This window comes from Protopterus annectens, chromosome 1.part2 (genome assembly GCF_019279795.1).
Source record: "Protopterus annectens isolate FY-2018-M chromosome 1.part2, PAN1.0, whole genome shotgun sequence".
NCBI classification, from domain to species: Eukaryota; Metazoa; Chordata; order Ceratodontiformes; family Protopteridae; genus Protopterus; species Protopterus annectens.
The window spans coordinates 364,130,291-364,154,546 of record NC_056727.1 but is presented as its reverse complement, the minus strand read 5'-3'; the positions used below and the strand labels follow the sequence as shown (position 1 = coordinate 364,154,546).

At 40.3% G+C, this 24,256-nt stretch overlaps 1 protein-coding gene across 1 annotated transcript in view; it reads right to left on the bottom strand.

Moving 5' to 3' along the window:
- MCM8 (minichromosome maintenance 8 homologous recombination repair factor) overlaps positions 1 to 24,256 on the bottom strand; it is a 929,462-nt gene that overhangs the window by 456,087 nt on the left and 449,119 nt on the right. The gene's annotated exons all lie outside the window — the stretch shown is intronic.

The window sequence follows — 24,256 nt, the reverse complement described above, 5'->3', positions numbered from 1 at the left end:
AATGTGTGGATTCAGAGACCACTCATGAGGCATAAGGCATAAGAATCGCCCTGCTGAGCCTGTTGGCTATCACATTGGTTTTCCCCGGAATGTGCGTTGTGACCAGAAAATATTGGGAAGACACTGCCCACTCCCACACTCGAAGGGCTTCTCTGCATAGGGGGTAAGATTTGGTTCCTCCTTGTTTGTTTATGTACCATACCACTGACATATTGTCGAAGTGAATAGCAATTGTCCCTAGAGGAAGAAAGCTGTGAAGTGCTTGCAATGCCAGAAGCACTGCTCTCATCTCCAAGATGTTGATATGCAAATGAGCTTCGTGTTCCTGCCACGTGCCTTAGACTGTTCTCCCTAGATAATGCCCCCCCCCATCTGGGAGGCATCCGTGGTCACGGTGGCGACAGGGGAAGATGGAATAAATGGTCTGCCTGTGGTCAGATGGCTGGACTGGGTCCACCAGCAAAGATCCTGTTTGCACAATTCTGTTTTCAGGATGGGGTGAGAAAGAGGTAGTTGTTGCAGAGACCACTGGGTGAAAAGCAACCACTGCAGAACCCTCATGTGCAGTCTGGCTAACGGGACTAATGTTATCAGAGAGGCCATTGTCTCTAACAATTTGAGTACCGTCTTTGCTTTTGCTTTTCGCTGTGAAAGTAGACTCCAAATTTGTTGCCTGAAATTCTGGACTGTCTCTATGGGGAGGTAAGCTCTCATTGTGACGGTATTTATTTTGGTGCCAATGAAATTCACATGCTGAGAGGGCGACAATGCAGATTTTTGCCAGTTTATTGTAATTCCTAGCTGCAAGCAGGTCATAATGGTGGCGTCCCTGGCCTGTAATAGTAGTTGCCTGGTGGTGGCAGTCAGGAGCCACTCGTTCAGGTACGGAAACAAGGCATCTCAAGTGAGCCATTACCACTGCCATGCATTTAGTGAACACCCTGGGGGCTGTGGTGAGACCAAAGGGCAGGGCTTGAAACTGGTAATGACTGGCCCCCAGCCGGAAGCGTAAGTGACTCCTTGATGCTCTGTCCATTTTGATGTGGTAGTACACATGTTGGAGATCTATGGAGCACATCCAAATGTCTTTCCCTAACAACGGGAGTATCGACTGTAACGTGACCATTCGGAACTTGGACTTCTTTACAGATTCGTTCAACTTGCTGAGATCCAAGATGGGTCTCAAGTCCCCTGTTCGTTTTGGCACCAAAAAGAATCTGAAGTAAGTCCCTAATCCTACTTGGCCTGTGGGGATGGGTTGGATGACTGGGTGGAACATCCGGGATTCTTCTGGTCTGCGGAGGAGGGAAAGAGAAGGGAATACAGTATCCTCTGGTAATTATCCTTTGCACCCACTTGTCTTGTGTGATATCGCTCCAAGCTTCTGGGTACAAGGATATAAGTCTTCCGACTGGTTTCAGAGATGCACAGATGGGCCTCCTTTCAGGAGTGCTGGTAGGGACGACCACGAAAGGAATCACGGTCTCCCTGATTCTGCGGGCCGCCCCTGCCTCTAGGGTGACATCTACTGTTATTTCCTCCTCTTCTGCCTCTGGAGAAGGAATCACCCTTTGTGTCCTGGAAAAACCTCTTGAGATTTCTTGAACCACATCTTTCCGCCCCTCTGCCCTTTGGGATAAGGTCTAGAAGGAATGGAAAAACGGACTCCCACCACAGACAGGGTTTTCCCTTTCTGTTCACACCTGGTAAGTGTGTCCTTTACCTTAGGTCCAAACAACGAGGATCCATCAAAGGGGGCATTGGTAAATGTAGACTTAAAGGCCTCCGCAAAATTACACAAGCGCATCCAGGAGCGTCTTCTAAGAGAAACTCCTGAACCCGCTGCCCTACTCGCTCCATCCACTGCATAAGATATCAGCCTCATGGAGGAGTTGACAATAGAATTTAAGGTAGACATCTGTGCGTTAAGCTTATCAGATACCACTTCAGATACGTTACCCTGAAGAGTATCTCCCAGCTCTTTCAGGAGATCTCTCTGGAGCCTAGTGAAATGAGACAGGCAGTTCAGCAATCTGAATGTAAAAGCTGCAGAAGAAAAGACACGCTTCCCGTACCTATCCATCGTTCAAGACTCCTTGTTCGGTGGATGGACAGTGGAGGAAGTTTCAGCAAGTTCCTTTTTGGTGGCTGCTGCCACCACCATGGCATCTACTGGCACGCCTTTGGTGAGATAATCTTAGTCATGAGGTGCTGATAAGAATTTGTTAGGTGTCTAGGAACTGGTTCTACAAAATCAGGAGATTCCCACACCTTTCGAATCACTAGATCCAAGAGTTCGTCGAAAGGTGGAGATACCCAAGAGGCGGAAGGTTGAGACCAGAAAGCCTTCAGGTACACTGACTCCTCATCAGAAGAGGAGGTGATGGGCCAGCCGCATGTTTCAGGATCTCAAGGATATCTGCGAAGGAGATATCTTCAGAGGATGACTTGGGGGACCCTTCTGACTCCTCGAGGTCAGTGTCTGATGTAATGGATTCATCAGGGGAGTCAACATGCTTCCTCTTACAAGTTTTCTTCCAAAGGGGCTCCTCAGAAGGATATTCTGGGGAGGTCTCGGAAGACTGGGGACCACTCATGGAGGGTTTCTGAGGCTGCGAGTCTCTGCTGTGTTGGATGAGAGAAGGTGCTGAGACTGAGGTCGGCGCTTTAGGGGAAGAGTGTCGGTGCCCCTAGTTGGAACTGAAGACTTGGACAGAACACTCCTCATCAGCTCGAAGGCCGACCCCCTCAGCTCTGAGGATGCCCCCCACTCCAAAAGAGCTGAGGCAGTTCTCGGTGCCGAGGAGATGGTCTCCGAGACAGACGTGGGGTTTGAGCTCACCCGAGCCAAAGCACCAAGAGGTAAGCTTGGAACCGAAGTTCGGGTCCAAGCATCCCCCTTGGGCCCGACCAGAGAGCTTAGGACCCTAAACCCCACAAACGGTACAGAAGGAGTTGGAGTGGATATCGGAACCGAGAGACCCACCGAGGTAGCTGGAACCGACCTTTCCAGAGTAAGTGGCGCCGACATCTCTGGCTCTGAAGCGCCGAAGTGGCTCAGAGGAGGAACAGTGACAGGGTGTACAGGCTCAGTAGGCTCTGGAGCCGACTAGGATGGAGCCGAAAGTAAATTTGCCAGTGCCGATGTCTTGAGGAGTCTGCGCACCACTCTCTCAACGTCCTCATCAGAAAGGCTCCTTGAGGATCTGAAGGATAAAATGGGGGACCTAGACCGCTAAAAAAATTGGCAATCTGAGTGTCAGAGAAACCGGACGAAGTTCAGCTGACTGGCTCTGAGACACAGATTTAGTTATCAGCTCCGTAACCCTTGGAATCAAAACTGATTGTTCCACATCAATAACCTCTGTCGGCACCGAAACCAGTGGTGCCGAAGAGGAAGTAGTCGATTTAGCAATTTTCTCTGGCGGCTCCGATGACACCGAGTGAGTGGGAGACTGCCTTTTTGTAGGTTTAACTTTGTCTTTTTTAGAAGATGGAGACTAGGGACTAGAGGAGGAAGAAGAAGCCAATTCTTCCTCAAAAGAATGCTTTAAGAGACCTTTCAATATAAGTTTGTTCTTTCTCTCTTAAAGAACTTGAGGACTAAAAGCAAAGCAGCAAGATTCTTGAAAGTGAATAGCACCTAAGCAGTATAAGCAAATAGTATGCCCATCTGTCAGGGACATTTTTGGGGTGCACTTGGTACATTTTTTAAATCCAGAAGGTTTGTGGTCTTTTGAGTCTTTAGACATATCCGAAACCAAATCACAGTTACCAATGCCAGAAACAGGAACTACCTCTAAATTAAGCGGTTAGCCCTGAGGAAACAACAGATAGTTAGGCAGAGGATTAGGTCCTCTAACTTAAACAGGCCTAGCCCTAGAAGAAGAAACAGACTTCAGACAGAGGACTAGGTCCTCTAACTTAAGCGGGCCTAGCCCTGGGAAGGAAAAGAACACGAGCGACAGACCGAGGACTAGGTCCTCTAACTTAAACGGGCCTAACTCTTGGTGAAAATAGCTTACAAAAGAGAAAAACAATTAGGCAAAGCCCAAACAACAAACAAAACCAACAGTGATGCAGGGATACACAACAGACCTGCGGAAGAATGGCCAATAAAAAACAGCAGAAACAGAGCAAACAATACCACACAAGGTCTTAAACAGACACCAGACTATAAATGAATACTAAGAGAGCTAAATACAACTTTTTTAAAGCTATAAATTGAGTAACAATCAAAAAAATATATCACTTAACCACGGCCAAGAAGAAGCACATCTGAGCTCAACGAGTGGCAAACGAGATCCAGGATATGTCAGCGGTGCATGATGGGATACCTCCTTGCCACGAGCCAACCAGAAGACTTTGAGCTAGAGAATTGTGAGTCGGAGCCGAGGTTTGGCTCTGAACCCAAGTGTAAGAATGAAGGCGAGATAAGACTACAGAACATATAGCATTTTGCATTCTTGAAAAAGTGGTGATTAATGACAGAGGAGGTAATTGGTCATCATTTTTGGAATATAGAGAGACACATTGACAGGTATTATTAAATGCCACCCAACCCCCCCTGGGATAAATGACAGAAAATCAGTAAGTAGTTTATTAGCATTGAAATCAGATAAGATTTAAAAGTTTCTTTTTACATTTTAATATTTTACCTATTGGAGATTTTTTGTAGTTCACTGGTTCCAAACTTGTCATTCCATTTTATGTATACATACACATTTACATACATATACTTTTTACATTTTTGTTTATGGTACAAGTCTTATACGAAGCCTTACATGATGTTTTTAATAGTTTATTTGAATTCTACTGTTGAAATGAAATTAATCTCAATAATTTCTTCCGAAATGAACTAAGGAGTATGGGAAGTCTTTTTAAGAAAGTTGGGTGTTTAAGAAGATCAGAAGCTGTTTTTTTTTGTTTTTCTTTTCTGTATTATTAGTTGCAATTTTGGTTTACAATTAAGATACAACAGATGATAATAATTAAGGAGAAATAGGCAAGCAGTTATAAGGATGATAGAGAGAGAACTAAGAAAGAGCTTACAAACTAGGATTTGACCTTTATCAGAGCAAGGAAAGTGCATGAATTTGTTTTCTGTGATAAACACTAGAAAAGAATGAAATACAAGAATTTATGTGGAAATAAAGGGTGAAACTGAGTAAATTCAGGAGAAAACAAGTAAATAAAAATTCTACTTAGCTGTGAGCACAAGAGTGCATCCAGTGTCTTGGGCAATAAACTAGACCTGAAAGATTCAAGGGAGACAGGTACATCACAGGAGGAGGGAAGGACCTTGAGTGTATTAGAACAACTGCAGTTGCCGGGCTGGATCCGTCTGACATCCAAATCCCATGGTTTGAAGCAGACTGATGGGATAACCTAAGATCCGAGAATTACAATGATTTATCTGGAATCTGAGGTATTTTTTGTTAGAGAGTCTTATTGGAATGTGAAGATATGCGCCTTCCACTTCCAGTGTAGCCATGTAAGAGCTCTACGAAATGAAGAAAAGTCTTAAGCATCACCACTCTGAATATCTTTGCATTTATGAATCTTTTCAAATCCATTAAGTCAGGAAGTAGTCTTGAGGTGGTGCTCTTTCTGGAAACTTTGAAATGATTTTGCCCCAAGGAGCTGATCCATCTAAGGAAGAGACAGATGTACATAATAGGTTGTGATGTGTGTATTTGTTTGGGACTAAATGGCCTTGAGGTTTCTGAGTAAATTCTATTGCATAACCTTGTAGAACTGCTTGCAAGACCCACTTGTCTAAACTAACCTGTTGCCATACAGAAAGTTTACTTTTAAACTAACCTCCCAGAGGCTAAAGGAGTGAAGAAAGGGTAGATGTCATTCTAAAGACCATTGTTTATATCTGCTCCTTCCTGGCACATAGTACTACTCATTTGACTGTTTCCTTTGACAGTTCAATAATGGGATTTTTAATATATAATGAAAGTCTTTGGAAAATGAAGGGTAAGAAGTAGACACATCTCTGAATGAGGACCTTGTTTTAACTTTCTTTGCTAAGTCAACAATAATATCATCTTTTGTTCAACTAAACAAACATTCTTTAGTTACTACAGCATTCAAATGTCTTGTTTAACATCCTCACAAAGACTCTGTTCTAAGCCAGGTTATATTTTGCAAAACTATGTTTGACATTCAGCATTCCTAGTATAATAAGCACACCTCAATGTAAGCAGTACCATCTTAACTAACTTCTCTTTCCCCTCATTGGATTCAATTGTTAGTTTCAGACTCCAATTTCTTTTTGAATTTGCTCCAAGACAAAACTCTGATAAACCACACGAGCCAGAGTTTAATGCTCTAATCTTAACATACTTCTTGTATAAACATTTTTTGCATTACTGCCTAGTAACCTAAATCAAAGATACCAGTCAACTACTTTTTTTTTTTTTTACTTTCCAAAGCACAATTTTATTAATCGAAGATTAAACATATCTCTCTCTAACAGTAAAGGCAGTCCTTACGCATGGTGCTTCAGTTTTTCATGGGTAGGTGGCCCTAGAATCCTCAGTTAATTCCTTACCAGTTTACCTAATCCATTCCGGTTCAGCCTAGTACCCAATGGGTACAATTTTTATCTTTAATAACAAAAAACAAGATTAAAGGGGAAAAAAATTAATCGGATTAACAGCTATCTCCCTAAAACAAACTGTATACATTAAGCTAAGGAGCTTCTTTTTCTGTTATTTCTTCCAATTCCCTCATTTTAGCTTCTATCTTAGAAACTCTTCTTTACTTTACTTATTCTCCTTGACTCTCACTGATCATCATTTTCCAGATATTCCACTTAGTGATCAATTGATTCTTTTCATTATACTTTTTGTTGTTTGTCTTTTCGGCTTTTCCCGGTTAGGAGGTCGCCACAGCAGAACTCCAGTCTGCTAATGATTGGCAGTCGATTTTTTATGGTGCAGAGTTGCCAGCCTGACGCCCAACCTTCAGTGAAGGCACAACCATTCACGCATGTCTTTCGGAGGTCACCCGACCGCGGGGAGGACATGCAGACTCCACATAGAAGGCACTCCAGCTGTGAATCGAACAGAAGAACCTCTTGCTGTGAGGCAACAATGCTACTGCTGTACCACCGCGGCTTTTACATTTCTTAATTCATATTCTTTGATGTCTTGCACCATTGTTTTACATGTTGAATTGTTGGTGTCTCCCTAGATCTCCATTTTCTTATTATTGCTTTTTTCCCTATTACCATTTGAAGTGCTAACAATGCTCTATGCCTTAGCACATTCTTCTCTGTTCCATCCCAGGAAAACAACATTCCTTTACTCAAATTCATCTCTTGTCCCCCTATACTCTGAGCCATGTCTGCTAACTCGACTTTTATTTGGTTAAGCCCTGCACAATCCCAAAAAATACATTACCAGGTGCTCCTTTCTTCCTCATCCCATCTACAGTAGCAGCCAGGGAGCATCCTCCCTAACTGACACAATGTGCCAAAACATCTGTGCAGACATTTCCAGGTGAATATCCTAAATTTCCTGGATTTTGTTACTTCCCTGGAAATCAGGCAAATTTTTGCTAGTTCTCAGTTGTATAATTGTAATCTGACATTTTACTCCAATTGTCCCTCATGATACTCATGCATTCTGTATCACCCTTTTGAAGGGCCCTGTAAGAACTAGTTACAATTTTTTTTCTCAATGGTATTTCCGTTCTGGCTTCTAGTAGAATCTCATCTATCTTGGGTTTATCCATTCTGCTTTCTTGCTTTTGCATTTCCTTTTTCAGTATCTTTGTCAATTCCATACATGTTAATTGGTTTGATGCCCTAAGGCTAAGTTTTTCTTCAGTTTGTTCCCAGTCAGCATATACTCCTGTTTAACAATCTGTTCCCAGTATTGCAGTTTTCTATGCTTATCTCTCCATGTTTGTTCCACACTGCAAGTTCTAGCAAAATTTTTCTTTTACAAGACATAACCTATGAGTAAAATTATTTTCTCCCATTTTAATATAATTGCTTGTAAACAGTTTTGCTGTGAATTCTTGTATATATCTTCATTCATTTCATGTTTTCATGTGCCTTTCTATAACCCTAGCCATGGATATTCCATATAATAGCTGCTTTTCCTCATTAACAGTCCTTTTCATTTTGATTTGCAATGATTGCCCTGAAGTAAGTATGGTACTGTCAATTGTGTTGCAATTAAAATGTTTTAAGGTTTGGCATATCCAGCCCCCTTTTTTCTTTTGGGAGCATTAATTTATCATATCTAACGCGTTCTTTCTTGTGTTCCTAGAAAAAAAATGTTTAAGTTCTTTTTCTACTGTTTTCTATATTTGTTCATTCGGCTGATAGAAGTATGCCTGCCCTATGTGTAGTATTAGTGGAACAGAGAACATCGTACTAGCCTGTACCTTCACATCAATATCCAAGCAGCTATGTACCCTACTGCTTGGGGAAGCTGAAGTTCCTTAATACTTTACCAATAAACTCCCAGCTCACTCTGTCAAATGCTTTGCCTATAAACTAAACTAAAAAATGTAACTTTCCACTTTTTAATCTTCATAATTATTTTTCAAGCTTTTCTTGCTACTTTCCATTACAGGTAGTTCCACATTTGCCTTTAATCAGATTCCCTGATATTTCATTGTCTCATGCCCCCATAAATATGGGAACTCCTGGACAGGTAAATGTTGGAACATAGTAGACAGCTACAGCCTTTGTTTTCTCTTTATCTTATATCCTGAGATTCTCATGAATCCCTTTAAGAGAAATATGTTTTTTATAACCTGTCTGTGATTTGGTGTGCACATTTTTATATCATTTATGAACAGAGCCATTTTATCGTCTTATCTTCTTTCCCAGTTATACCCTGAAATATCCAGCCCCCTAATATTGTTTGCCAATGGTTCCAAATATATACTGCAAAAAGCAATGGAGAAAGAGGGCAGCCCTGTGTCATTCCTCTCATTATTGCTATCTGTCCCAATAACTGTGCTTGTGCAGCTATGTACCCCACTGCTTGGGGAAGCTGAAGTTCCTTAATACTTTACCAATAAACTCCCAGCTCACTCTGTCAAATGCTTTGTCTGCATCTACTGTAGTCCAAAAATCATTGGTGGGTTATTTCTAGTTATTGCATCTCTCTGGATTATTAGAGTGCTGTTGATGTTATCAAACATTTGTCTTCCTTCAATAAAACCACATTGACCCATATTTTTAATTCTTGGCAAGATGTTTGTTAATCTCTTTACTAGTCTAGTCATAAATATCTTATAATCATGATTAAGATTGATGTCGGCCTGTATGACCCCAGATAAGTTAAATCCCTGCCACTGTTAGGTAGTATGATCATCACTGCTTTCCTCCAAGATTGTGGCGGCTCTTGACTTTTTAGTATGTTGTTGAAAGTCTTCAACCATACTTTAATTACTTGACTTTCAACTATTGCCCTACCTCCACTGATATCCCCCTCCCAGCAATCCAGCCTTTTTACTGGTGCCTTCCAGCTTCTTGTATCTCAGTCTCTCCTACCATTCTTGTCAAGTTTTGTTGTTCTTTCAGTTAATTTAGGCAATGATTGTCTACTTGAATAATGTATCATATTATTCTGCCTTCCTTCAATACTGCCATCCTCTGAGTAAAGAATGCTATAGCATTTTGTCCAATTATTTGCTGGGAGTTCATCTTAAGTTCCTTTTTTCTGTCTCCTTATTTTAAATATTTGTCTGTCAGCCTTTTGTTGTCGTACACTTTGAGCTAGATATTTTGTTGTTCTTGAGTTATTTTCAAAATAAAACTGTTTTGTTATCATCACATTATGTTCATTCAGTTGTACTATGTGACCTAACATAAGATTTTCTGCAGTTTTTATTCAATCCTCTAGCTTTTCTGATGTTTCTCTTCTTTTTTGCAATGGCCTTAGTTGTTCCATCCTTGCTCTATAGCCTTCCAGACTTTTCTCTTGCAACTCCCTTATCTTTATCCTCAGCTCATTTCTTTATCCATCCTACTTATAGCTCAACTCCTTACCGTCTTTGTCTAGCTTGGCTAAAGTACTTGTCATCACTTGTTTAAACCACCTGATAAAAATCACTGTTTTTCAAGTTATATGTAGAGAACCGCAAGTGCCCTTCCCTATAATCTGTCTTCAGCTCTTGAAGTTTAATCTCATCTGGAGCATGATATGAGATGACAACAGGGTGAGTTTTCATTCTAATCAAGTAACCAAGTTCACTCAAAATGTATCATTGGTCTAGCAGTCCCCAGCTGCCACCCCTATTTGAGAAATAAGTAACCCCCCCCTTGTTAATTTTCATAATGTCTATTATTCTATACAGTTGCATGAATTTTTCTAGGCATAGTCCTTCTTTAGTCATCTTATGTTGCCTAGGTCCCCCCAAAAACATAATCTCTATGTGCTACTGTGTCCAATCACCTGCCAGTAGTATTAGACATTAGTGAAAACCCACTCTGTCCCCTACTATCTTTCTAATCTCCATTATTGTAGACCTTGGTGGGAGATACACTGCCACCAGCATTATTTTTACTCCTTTCCAAATGCCTTTCAGTATTAAGTATCTTCCTAGCTTATCTTTATTCACTTCCTCTGTCTTCAGTTCCTTTTGTTTATGAATTAGTAACAATACCCCTCTTTTCTGTTCTTGACCCATACATGCACAGTATCTTACACATCTACTTGTTTATAAACATTTCATGTTCTTGGTCACTCATATGCATTTTCTGCATAATTATTATTTGCCTTTGACTCTTGCTTAAATATGTCAATACCCTAGCCTGTTTTCCTACCTCATTTAGTCCGTTCACATTCCAAGTAATTAGGTTCATAAAGTTGTAGTAGTGTTTGTTGTACTCCTCTTCCCACCTTTCTTTCCACCTTATTGGCTTACACCCCTTGCTTTGCTATATTCCATGTTACAGTTCCAATCCATAAAGTGTTCTTCCACCCTTTTTTGTCTGAAATTATAGTCATCCTCAAGACTCTTGTTTCTCTTCTGGTATTTTCCTTATTGGGCTTCTTTGCAATAAGCTTCAAAACACTCACCACAATTCTTTTTAAATGTCTGAACATATTATAGAACCAACTATTTTCAAAAATATGTGTATTAGTTCTTGCTCAACATCAAGCTCTCGCTCGCATAATTTGCTGGTTGTCTGCATGCTAAACTCAGCCCTTCCAATCTCTCCTTGTCCATTGTATTTTGCAGCAATGAGAGAAATCATAATTGTAAGGCAACACCAGTTTTAACTGCATGGTATACTACTGCTACTGGACAATAATTACCTCTATTGTAGCAACCATATTTTTCCTAGCCAATATTTGCTGGTTGAACATCTTGTTTGTCTATTCTCCATATCTACTTAATATCCTGTCATAGTGCTATTTGAAAATTGACAATCATGGCTTCTCTTTTGCACCACAGCTCGAATTAGTGCACCACCCCATGTTGAACATATGGTTTGAAAAAGACATTATGCCTATTAAACATCTCCTTCTAATTCTTTGCTAGTTTCCCACATAATATATTTGTAGTGTGGATATATTCAGGTTTGTGCACTTATTTTTCCTTTGTTTTTACATTTAAATTTAAGGAATGAATACTGTTGATAACTACAAAAAGGCTGAAAAAAATACTTGCCTACTGCCAGTGAATTCTGACCCATCCACCTTATTCTTGATGCCTACTTTTCCTTTTAACTTTTGTATATATTTTTAAACAAACTCACGTGGATCAGTACTATCATGTCCTTTACAAAAAAGGCCAAATTTTAAAGAAACACATGAAAATATCTGTATAATTGGGTACTCTACATGTCCATACTCAACACAAATATGCCCTCTTCATTTTTAAGTAGTTGATTCTTGTAGCATTTCTAAGTCATTGGCAATGCCCATCTCACTGATATATTTGAAAAAAAATCTTTCGCTGCTTTGGCTCTTTCATTCTTTTCGTTGGATGACTGGGAAAGTGTTCTTTGGCATTACCTTCATTTTCTCCTTTTGTTATTCTTAATTCTACCTGCCCTGTGCATCAGATTTGAACTGTCCCAAGTTTTTATTTATTTTATCTGTCAGCCTATTCATGTTTTCACACCCAGGGATAAAAGACTTTAAAGGCAGCTGGGTATATTAGTTTGAATTTTAACTTCATTTCTTTGCACATATGTATGGATATACAGATGTTATAAATTCATTTATACAAAAAAATCTCAAATATAATAAAAATATATATATAATAAAATGTATGTTTTGAAATAAATAAATACTTATCAATTATATGTTATTTAAACATTAATAAATTAATATTTCTGAAGATGTTATACAGATACAAAATCTAATAAAATAAAATAATATAATAGCACTTTGTATACCTCTGGTGTTTATGTATGGATGGGATAAATGCAATCCACTTCTACCACATTTGCATGGAGAAGTCATTATCTACAAATACTCTCTGATCTCCAGTTTTAAGAACTGTACATTTTTTTTCTTCAAAGTCTGGAAATGATTTCTTCCTTTTGCTGATATGAAGCTAGTTTTACAAGTATTGGTCTTGAGTGTCTCATGTTTTTCACCCAGGGATATTGACTGTGCACTATCCTTTAAGAAGTCCAGCCCATGTACTCAAATGGTTCTTCATAAATCCCACAGTCAGAGCCTTCTCTTTGTTCAGGGAATGGCAAAAAAATCTAAGATTTTCTCTGCAGGACCCATCTTTCATAGCTCCATCATTTTTGAGATAGTTCTTTTGATCTAGCATCCTGACTCACTAGCTTGTCCTGGACCTCTGTCTCTGTATTTAGGGATGTCCATAATATCATCAGAGTGCTTATTTTTAAAACTCTTTTGTTATTAGTCTCTATGTAGTCTGTTAGGACATTGCTGATTTTGCATATTTCTGTGTGTATGGTATCGACCTTCCTCTCAAGGTTGTTTGCAATGCTTTCATTTACTGCTGCCATTTCACCCATGTGTCTGTACCCTATCACCATCTTGTTTTCTGGGTTATTCATGAGTATTTCCATTTGGTGGTATACCACCAGTATTTTATACTGGTCTCTATAGCACTCTTTACGGGTCTAAAAAGTCAAATGACCATGAATACTGTACAAGGACTAGCACACTCAGTTGAGGGCCGCAATCTCCAAAACAAAAAGAAAGACAGTGCATGTAAGTGTAGTGGAATACATGAACAGTCCACTTTACATTTGAAAACATAATCATTTCCTGGTATCCCTTTTTTTTTTTGGAGAAGATAGATTACTTTCAGACATACAGACATGACAAAAAAAATCCCTTAAAATTTAATATTTCCGTTAAAGAAATATCTTCTAGTTGACAACCCAAAGAATATGAAGGAGAAATGAAACACAGTCTGTTTTAAACATAAAATGCCTCCTTTATTGGTATAATCTGGAAAAGTTCATTTTTCCCCTCTTACTCTCTCGACCTTCTGCAGGTATTGCATACGTTTTCATCTCTGTGGTCTATGTAAAGACTGATGTCCCTCCAATGAAGTTACCACCATAGGTCCCTCCCATGTCAGAATGAAATACTTCATTAATACTCTCTTGCAAATATCTTCAAAAGAGGCTGCAACAAGAAAATGACTAAACTAGAAGGATTTAAAAAGGACTTAGCTTGAGAAAACATTAGAGGGGTAATAATCTCATTTTCAATAAAACCCCTAGACTCAATGATACTAAAGAAGTGCCGTTAAGGTCTTTTCTTTTTGCAACACTGAGGTTAGCGAGTAGAATTTGTTTTAAACATCTTTATTTAAGTCATACTTCTTGAACAGTGTGACATGGGCACATATATATTAGCAGAAAAAACAAATTATTGCAAATATGTTTAAATTTTTTGCAAGTTTTATTTCATAGCAAATACGTTTCAATTTCATGCAAGTTTAATTTTCAATTCCTGACTTCTCTTAAATTTTTTCTTCTTCTAAAAGTCTTTTGGCTTTTTGCGGTTAGGGCTTGCCACAGCAGAACTCCGGTCCACTAATGACTGGCAGTAGATTTTTACAAAACCGAGTTGCCAGCCCGATGCCCAACCTTCAAAGAAGGCACACCCATTCACGCACGCACCTACCTGCATGTCTTTAAATATCACTTTTCCGTGGGGAGGACATGCAGACTCCACCTAGAAGGCACTCCAGCCAAGAACCGAACAGGAGAACCTCTTGTGAGGCAACAACGTTAACTGCTGCACCACCGCTGCCAATTCTGCACGTATTGTTCCCATACATTCCATTTATTTATAAGTAATTTGCTCCTTTCCTTTTCTAAAGATCCCACCTCCAAGTCAGTTATCTCCTTTACAAAATGTGATACTTGAGTTATAATTGGTTTAAATTTTGATTTCCATTATCCAAGTAATTTTTTTTGTCAGCCAGTAACATTAAACTTTGTAAGGCCTTATTACAGCCAAGCAAATCAGATCCTACATCCCAGCTCAAAAAAAAAAAAAATGTCTTTAGTTATAATCATTTGCTCCCCCAACTTTTATGCCAAAGAACTTCGTAAGGCATTTTTAAAATCTATCAACTCATTATTTTCACAAAACATATTCCCAATTACCCCTCTCCTTTTCATCACACCTCCAACATTTGCCATCTACTTGAGGAAAATTTCTCTAAAATCTGCCTGGGATATAAAAATACCAATGCAAACACTTCCATGCAAAATTCCCAAACCTTGTGGACATTGTTGCATATTTCAGAGCCATATATGTGTCTTCTCACTGTTCTTTGGTATATTGCCTTTCCATTCTCTCTTCCCAATCTTTTCTAACCTCTTCTGACTGATCTTTAGCTATCATGCAATATTTCATATACCTTACTAAATATCCCTTTTTAACAGCAACCTTTGTTAGACAGCTGAAAACTCAAGACAGCTAGTCTTTCACTAAGCAGTCTCCATGCCCTTCTGTATGCATCTACTCTGTTATCAATCCCTGGTAAGGAAGACAGGCTCTGACCCCCCATTCCAATCTTCTGCTTGGGCTGTTGCCTTTCCCTCCCTAGATATTTTCTTCCAATACCTTGGTTCATTTGCTAATTTTCTCCTATAAATTCCAACCCCTCTAGCCCATCTTCTGTGCCTCTACTTCCAATCATCCCAATTAGTGAAATCTTCTTTCTTCATTCTCTTGTTGGCTTATTAATTCTTAGTATGCTTTCTGCTCCTTTATAAATATAATATTTTGTATGTTTTTGTTATGCTCCTTAATGGCCTGCATCCAAAATCCTACTCTCTACTTATTTCTTGAACTAGCCCCTCATTTCATCATCTCTCTTTACTTTGACTTGTAAACTTCTGAACCGTAACAAAACAGTTGCAAAATACCCTTCAAATAAGGTAATCCTAAACTACATTGTTCTATAGGGAGAAGCAACTTATCCCACTTAACGCTTGCCTTCTTTTCCTCCCAAATAAATTCCTTCACCTCTCCATTATTTATGGTCCACAAGTCATCCTCTGGATGATGAAAATACACCCTACTTGCAAATAAAACTAAAGGAACTAGAAGAATTCTCACTGATTGTATCTTACTATCCATATCCATAATCAAGAGCTTCCAGTTTGTCAGTTCTTCTATTATCTTTTGTTTAGTCTCTACCCACATATCCTTAGCTGTCATAATATAATTCCTTTACTCCATATACCTAAATACTTCATCGTATGTCCCCATAAATATGGGCACTGCTGTACCAATTTGTGTTTAGGTACAGTTTACTGCTACAACCTTAGTTTTATCTTCATTTATTTCCTAAACTGAAAATACTTGAAACTGTCTCAAAATGTTCCAGAACACTGAAATGCCCTTTACTGGATTTATAAAGTACAAAACAATATCACCTGCAAATAAAGTTAACTTTTTTCTTGATTACTATAATAGATATATTCTTAAATTTGTGAGTTTTTCATTTTCTTTGCCAGTGCTTCTAAGTATATAAAACAAATAACAAAGAGGACAGCCTGCATGCTTCTGTTGTTAATAAGTAGAATTTTTTGTATGTTAGAAAATGACTGTGTGTTCTAGTCTATTGGGAGTTATTTGCATTGTAATACTCTCCCTTAGACTCTGACATGGAATTAGTAAATTTATATTTTTGCAGCTTCATTTGATGACTCACCTGCACTAGTCTTCACTATCTTATCCCTTCTCTCTTTTTTTATTATAGTCTCAACAGAATGCATTCTTTAAAAATGTAGAGCTAAAAGGTGCAGGTAGATGAAACACAGGGCATGCTAGAGCACCACTGAGCCAAAGGAAGCCCTGCTCCTAGAAACAATATCTAACTTACAGTGTGCCACAAAGGTGTGATTGTTAGACCATGTGGCTGCTGCACAAATATCATCAATGGAGGTTCTAGATGGGAAGGTGGAAGAAGTAGCCACAGCCCTCATGGAATGTGCCCTAGGAGGTCAAGGTAGTTCCAGGCCTTTTTGTGAGTAAATGAAAGAGGTACAACCAGTTATCCATTTTTCTAGAGTAATTTTGGAAACCGCTTGGCCCAATTTGTTAGCTGAGAAAGCTACAAACAGTTGGTCAGACTTCCTGTGTTGTTTAGTTTTGTGCAGATAGAAACGCAACTGTCTATGAACATCGTGAAGATGTAAAACATACTCCCCTTTATTTAAAAAATTTGGAAAGAACACTGGTAAGTAAACGGATTGACTGATGTTGTTTTCCATGGCCACTTTAGGCATAAAGAAAGGACTGGTGCATACAGAAACCCTGTCCTTATGAAGAATAATGCAAGGAGACTTGGGAGAGAAAGCCTGTAGTTTGGAAATTCTCTTTGGTGAAGTAATGGCCACTAAGAAGAGTGCCTTCCATGACAAAAACTTCATATCGCAACTGGCAGCTGGTTCAAAAGGTCCCTGAGCCAAACTCTGCTGCACGACAATGAGGTCCCAAAGTGGAGCGGGGTCCTTGATGTGAAGCCTCAGCAAGAAAACACCTTTCATAAAAGATATGCATAATCTACAAGTGGACATGGAACCAGATTGACTAGCAGCGTGAAAATTAGAAATTGCAGCTAACTGAAGCTTGATGGTAGAGAAGCTACCTCCTTCCTTAAACGGGGTAATAAGAAAAGGCAGAATATCAGAGACTGGTGCTGAGAAATGGTCAATATTCCTATCTATAGCCCAAACAGCAAACCTTTTCCACTTGTTGGTGTAAAGTTTCTTATTAGAAGCCTTTTGCAAGGCTAGGATTATGTTACAGACTGAAGAAGCAAGCCTGGACTGTCTTGCTAGGGTTGGAAGTGGAGAAACAAAGCGGTCAGTCTTTGGGAATGACAATTCGGGTGCCACATTTCTGATGGATGAGAGAAAAGGTCCTGTCTGGGCTCCATTATCCACAGAGGATATTTCAGATGAGACCGGAGAAAGGGGAGCCATACTTGTCAAGGCCAGAAGGGGGCAATGAGGATGACTAAGCTCTTCAGCCTGCTTGCCTTCTGAGGAAACTTTGAGATAAGTGGAAGAGGGGGATAAGCATACAGGAGACCCAGGGAATTCCCCTGGAGGGGGGATCTAAATGAAGAACTTGCTGCAGTTGTTGTTGAGGGGAGAGGCAAAAACTTCACAACAAAGTTGACCAAAGCGACTGGAAAAAACAAAGTCCACCTCTATAAACCAGGGTCCTGGGTGGCCCTACAGACCAGACTGAGGAACAGTGAACCCTAAAGTTAGCTCTATGCCTAGAAGCTAAATCCAACTTGATCATGTTCGCCACTGACTGATTGAAGGACCACTTGTGCGGAATCAGGATTGATCTGCTCAGCCCGTCCGCCAAGTTGTAGGCTTTCTCAAAAATGTGCACTGCAACCAGAAGGTAGTCCGAAGAGATTGCCCAATCCCACACCCTCATGGCCTCCCTGCACAAGGGGTATAAACAGGTTCCTCCTCAACTGCGGATGTACCAGACTACAGACATGTTGGCGTGAGTTGCAATGGTCCCCAAGGGGAGAGTGTCTTGAAAGGCTTGCAACATTAGGAGAACTGCTTTCATCTCTAGGACATTGATATGTAAACTGATCTCGATGGAAGACCATGTGCCTTGAACCACCTTCCCAAAGTAATGCCCCCCCCCCACCCAAACTGGGAGGTGTCTGTGGTCACTGTGGCTATGGGGGGGGTTAAGAAGGGTCTGCCTAGAAGGAGATAGTCTGACTGAATCCACCAGCTGAGGTGACATTTGCAAATTGGTGGCAATCTGATGGGAAAGAATACTGGCTGATAGAGAATGGATCACTGCGCTGTCAATGTCTTTTGAAGAATCCACATGAAGAACCTTGCTAGAGGGACTAACAGAATTGCTGCTGACATGGATCTTAGGGCTTGTAAGTCTAACCATGTGGGGGGGGGGGGGACTGGTGGGATAACAATTCCCAGACTTGATTCCTCAGTGTTTTATGCGGTGCCAGGGAAGATAAGCTATTGGGTCCCTCATGTTCAGCTGTGTTCCTATGAATACTAAGTTCTGCACAGCAGTCAGATTGGATTTGTTTAGGTTTATAATGCCAAGGGAGTGCGAAAGTTGGATTAAGTAATCTCTGGCTTGGATAAGATGATGCCTCGCAGTGGTGGTAAGGAGCCAATCCTCTAAATATGGAAACACCTGGAATCCTTCGAGTCTCATGTGTGGTGAACATCCAGGCAGCTGTGGTGAGACAAAGGGCAGCTCCCTAAACTTAAAATGATTGGCTCCCAGCCGAAAGCGCAGGTATCTACTGGAGTGCCTGTCTATTTTGATTGGATAGTATGAATCCTTGAGCTGAGCACATCCAATCATCCTTATGCAACAGTGGCAGAATGGACTGAACTATAACCATTTGGAACCTGAACTTCTTTACATAACAATTCAACTTCCTTAGATTAAGAATGGGTCTTAGGTCCTCTGCCTTTTTCAGCACCAAAACGAAGCGGGAGTAGATTCCAAATCCTCTTTGTTCAATTGAGAAGTCTCGGATGACTCTTTTTTGCAGCAGTTGTAGAATCTCCTGTGCTGCCTGCTCCCTCTGAATGGGTGGCATGTCGGTAGTTTCTTGTCGGTGTTTGGAGGGGGGAGGAAAAAGGGAATGTAGCTCCCTCTGGATATTATGCTTACCACCCAGGGATTTTCAGTCAAGTGGGTCCAGGCTTCTGAGTGCAAAGTAAGTCGACCCCTGACTGCCTCCAGAGATGGGCAGCACTTCAGGAGTGCTGATAGGGCTTTTTGGAGAAGGCATCTCTGAAGCCCTGGTTTTGTGAACCACTTCTCCCTCTAGGGTGGTGTCTATTGTTATACCCTCCTCCTCTGCCTCTAGAGGAGGGTTCCCCACGTGGGCCTTAGAAAGGCCCTTCGAATTTATGAAACCACATTTTCCTGATTCCACTTTGGTTCCTGGAGAAGGACCTCTGAGGCATAGAGATTTATACAACAAAAAGGGTCTTCCTGTCCTTTTTACTGTGAGTGAGAGTATCTCTAACCGACGGCCCAAAAAGTGAAGAGCCATTGTAGGGGGCATTCATAAAGGATGCCTTACAAGGCTCCGTGGAATCACAAAGCCTCATCCAGGCATGCCTCCTGAGGGATAGTCCAGAACCAACAGCTCGTGAGGTACCTTCTACTGTATGGGAAATTAACCTCAGCGAGGAATTGGTGGTGGACAACAGAGTGGCCAGCTTGGGAGAAGGTTTCTTGAATTCCTCTGCAGGCATGGACTCAGAGAGACACTGAAAGCTCCTTGATCAGACCTCTCTCTGCAGCTGGGTAAAGTGAGCTAGATAATTTAACGACCATAGCGTGAAAGTGGCTGAGGAGTATATGCACTTTCCAATCCTGTCCAATGCTCTAGACTCTTTATTAGGCAGATGGATATTGGCATCAACTACAGGACCCTTGCTCCAATGTTTTCTGCTTGCAGGTTGAACCAGGAACCTATCAGGACACTTGGGAATGGGCTTGATGGTGTCTGTTTCCTTCCATACCTGGTGGAAAACAAAGTCAACAAGGTCATCTGCCAGGAAGTCGTCCATGATGCAGATGGGCCCCCCCTAACGCCTCCAAAAGCGCTGACTCATTGGAAGAAGGAGGTTGAGCAGACCACCCACCTTTCTGCTTCAAGAGTTCTAGAATGTCTTCGAAGGAGACATCCTCAGGTGTGGACTGGGGGGATCCTTTCCCCTTATTGAAGTCAGAGTCTTCAGTTAATGACTCCATCGGGGAGTCAATGTGTCATCTTTTGCATGTCTTCTTCCGGGGGATTTCCTCAGCGGGGTACTCTGGGGAAGTATCAGAAGAAGGGGATCCCTCCTGGGCAGGAGGTCCTGCAGGCTGCTTGGCACAGGTTGACTCAGGACAGAACAAATGGGCTCAAGGCCATGATCCAAAGGGGGTACAGGGGTGGATTGTGGGACATGTGGTGATGGTTCTCTAACTTGGGAGAAAACTCTCTCCACTACTTGAAAAGCCGACGGACAGGGAGATGCCCCCTCTGTCTCCCCTGTAGCAAAAGCAATGAGGGGAAAGCAGCTAGAACTCGCACCAGATTTGTGGCCTCCAGCAGAGATCAGTCCCAAAATGTCAAGGGCCAAGGCACCAAACAGAAGAGATAGCTCCGACAAAGACAGAGCTGATCCCATTCCACCGGACCCAGCACTGACACCTCAGTTCCGAGATCTGCTCTGCTCTGAGGGAATAGAAACAGGGCTGATCAAGGGTATCACTGACATTGAGGAAGGCAACTTCCTCTGCACTGAACCCGAGGGTTGGATCTGAGGAGGAGTTCTGATGGCATGGTCCGGATAGTTCATGGATCCGATAAGGAACGGAGCCGACACTGCTTCCATCTGCATCTGGGCCTTGAGGAATCTCCTCATCATCCTGTCCACATCGGCCTTGGACCAGCTTCTAGAGGATCTGGAAGAAGCAGATGAGGGAGGTCGGGAATGCTTGGACATAACTGAATGAGTAGGAGACTTGCTCTGAGCGTTCGGATCCAGAGCCAATGGATCTAACACTGGAGCCCATGACATAGGAGGTGACAAAGTTATGATTTCCCCTGTATCTGAGGATGCTGGTAAATCTGATGGGGTAGGCACTTTCTTTGGATCTGAGGGGGTCGGATCCAAAGTTTTCTTAGTCTTGGCCTTCGGTTCCAGAGGATCTCCCAGGGAGGCAGGGAGAGACCTCTTTTTTTGCTTCTTTAGAAGAGGAAGAAGAAGAAGCTGAAGCCAAGAAAGGGGTCTGAGGCTCAGGAGCCAAAGATAGAAGACCCCTTAAGATGAATTTATTATGCCTGTCCATGAGCACTCATGGATTGAAAGAAGCCCATACCACACAATTAGCTTTTAGGTAATCCTCACCTAAGCAATACACTGTCTCCTTGTGGGCATCCTGATTGGGGATTTTATGCCCACAAGAAGTACAACTCTTGAACCGCGGGGAGGGTTTGTCAAACATGATAATAAGGGAACTGTACCAAAGCCCGACAAAAACCTAATGGGCACTCTAAGGCAAAAAAAGGAAGCTAACAGCTATAACACACACTAACTGTAACTTAAACGTTAACTATAAGAAATTATAAAAAACTTTAATTACCTAATCTAAAAGCTTCTTTTTCTTTTTCTCTCTCTCTTTTCTTTTTACAACAGGAAGAAAGATTGTAGAGAAAAATGCTGACATACACACACACACACACATACAAGAAAAGGAACTTACTAGGATAAGGGAGGATATCCCTTACAGCACCCACAAAAGATAATAATAAACACTAGCATTGAAAATACAATGAAAACGACTACAGTCCGAGAGCACAGAGATCCGTGTCTGGACGCTGAAGTGGCAAATGAGATCTGAGGTGCTTGGGTGAGTGTAGAGCGTTATGGGTAAGAGGAGGGAGCTCGAGAGTCGGATCCACGTCTGGAGAATGTGGCTAAGCTGGATCCAAAAGTCAGATCCGAGACCTTATCATAAGGAGGAATGAAGAAGACAATACCAGATATTTACATTTAGGGCCTTGTTCATCAACCAGGGTTGAAAGGAATGCCGGCATAAGTCCAACGTCGAGTCTTCACAAGCACCAACGCATAGCTGTGAATTTTTTGGCTGAGAATTAAAAAAAAATAAGCAAAACGTTTTGATTTACTGTTGCACTGACCTTCTCCCCCCAAAAAAACAAATATGCTAATGCCTACTGCTAAGCAATCTTTGCCCTGTGATGATTTATCAAAACAGCTGTTAAATTTTAAGGTTTACTCATTGATGTCAATCATTGGTTGTCTATTTTCAGTTTTTACGGGTAATGGTAAAGGTATTTTTTGTTTACTCGTTACCTCATTTGGAATCTTCCATATTTGTGAGGAATTTCTTTTACACTATACTTTACTAATCCAATAAAACTGGGTCTTTCTGCACAGCTGTTTATCCCAGTTATGTGTTTTTTATGCAACCCAATCATCACAAAGTTTTGTTTTGACGCACTTTCTAAACAATGATTTTTTTTTTCAATTTAATAGCTTATAATATTTTAATATCCATTCAAGGGGTATGATCTTCCATTTTCTTGCCAATAATACATGAATAAGCTAACTCAAAACGAATAGTACGTATGCTACTATTTATTTTCAAGTTTTCATTAACATTTCCAGTCCAGTAAAATAACCTGACAAGGCAGTTTTTACAAACCACACTACTAGCAGTGAAATTGCAGTCAGTCTCCAAAAGCCACTTTTATTATTTATACATTTCTGTTTCAAATAAATAAATAAAAAACAGAGGTAGGTGGTCATTAACGATTTCAAATAAAATCTATCATTTTGAATTTTTAGCCAATTATGCAAAGGGACAGATGCAAGGATAGCAAATCCAATCAATTTAGTTACTAGATGATGAAGACTGAATTTAACAACATATTCCAAAACAGAAGACTTAAGAAATATCCAGTTGTGATTAAAACCATGACCTACTAACAACCTTTATAATGGGTTTAAGCCATTTTATTTAATTTAAATACTCCAAACTGAGAGTCAAATTCTCTGAAAGAAGAAAGCATGTGGCAGTAACAGTATGTTTAGACAGAATAATCTAATGGTGACAGAATTAAATACATTCACTACATGTTCCATATCAAAATTATGAAACGCAAAGTCTTGTCTTAGTAGAATGCCCCTTCCTACTCCAACATGGCTATTCATCTATCCCCTTCTTAAAGCTCTGTATAGCATAGCTTTATTTGGATCAAGCACATCACAATATTGGATTTCTGATCATAATCAAGTTATGTTTCTGAGCAACAAATTCAAGAAAATCATCCTGAGTAGAAAGCTCAAAAGGTGAATTTCCTGAAGTATTTTCATATCCCAACCAGATTTCAGAGTTTTTTTTTTCTCATGTAAACAGCAATTGGTGTTGGTGTGATGGGAAGAGTGACGATTGGGAACATGATTTTTGGGAATGTAATAAGCTGGTAGATTTTAAAAATTCTTTAGAGAGTACTTTGCCAGACATTTAGAGGGAGCAAATGGTTGTAGCTAAGTTAATAATTCTGTTGAACTGGGATACAAAATATGGCTTACATGGACATAGCAAGGTCTTATTAAGTTTAATGCTGCTGCTAAAAAAGCAATTACTAGAAAATGGAAATCAAAATCTAAACCAGCTATAATTAAGTACTGAATATTGTACAGGAGATTAAAAACAACTGGAGGCTGGAGCTTTAGAAAGGGGAAGGATCAAATTATACATAAATAAATGGAATTTGTGGGATCAATCCATGCAGAATAATGTTGAGGAGGAGGAGTGAGGTTAAAAGGAAGACAAGCATCAAGAAATGTTATACAGTTGGAGAGAATGAAAAGTATTAAAATGAAAACATATGTATGCTATCGGAAACAATAATGGAATACTATTATTCTTTTCCTGTTGATGTATTTGAAATCAAGTCACACTAAAATGTGATGATTCAATAAAGTTGTTTAAAAATGTAGAAGGTGAACTTCCTGAAAGCATTTTGAAAAAAAAAACATATAAATAGTTATGACAGAAGACATGACCATAAGTCTTTGTAATATGTGGGTAGGTTTAGCTGCCCCATGTAGTACTCATTAACAAAAAGGTGGCACTACAAAGTGCCCATTGTTTCTTTTTTTAAACACCTTCATTATCATGCAAGACACAGGCAAACATACATCAACAGAAAAGAAAACAAATCATTTTAACATTTTTCCATTTAA